At 29.3% G+C, this 406-nt stretch overlaps 1 long non-coding RNA gene across 1 annotated transcript; it reads right to left on the bottom strand.

The window, feature by feature from the left end:
• Positions 1-39: 39 nt before the first annotated feature.
• Positions 40-406, bottom strand: LOC110034228. Its single transcript, XR_002295036.1, has 3 exons — positions 388-406; positions 210-300; positions 40-113 (listed from the first exon to the last, which is right to left on the bottom strand). It is a non-coding gene; the product is annotated as an uncharacterized LOC110034228 (long non-coding RNA).

The raw sequence follows: 406 nt of genomic DNA, 5'->3' as shown, positions 1-406 counted from the left end.
ATGCAAGCTATTAATTTTCAGTAAATAATATTCATATTTACCTGCATTTCCATGAAGCTCCAGAGCCTGAAAGAATCATATATGGATTGTCTTTCGTTCATTAATCGTTGAACCTATATAATATGACAACAAATAGTTTCATAAGGATTTTATAAGTTAAAAAAGGCCAAACTAGACAGAATAAATAATAAAAAATCAAAATTACTCACTCTCCTAAACTGTGCAATTAAAGTTACTGGAACCCAACCGTGATCATCCATTTGCTTTTTCAGGTAATGATCGGTGTACAAATTCTCCGAACTACCGAAATCATAATACATGCAACATAATATTAATAAATATTATCGACACATTTAAAATTTTAAAACAACAATATAGCAAGCATACCTGAAATAGTACTCAATCT

The sequence above is a fragment of the Phalaenopsis equestris genome, unplaced genomic scaffold, assembly GCF_001263595.1.
Source record: "Phalaenopsis equestris unplaced genomic scaffold, ASM126359v1 Scaffold175292, whole genome shotgun sequence".
Taxonomy (NCBI): Eukaryota; Viridiplantae; Streptophyta; class Magnoliopsida; order Asparagales; family Orchidaceae; genus Phalaenopsis; species Phalaenopsis equestris.
The sequence above is the reverse complement of the archived record's forward strand: the minus strand, read 5'-3'. Positions and strand labels throughout refer to the sequence as shown.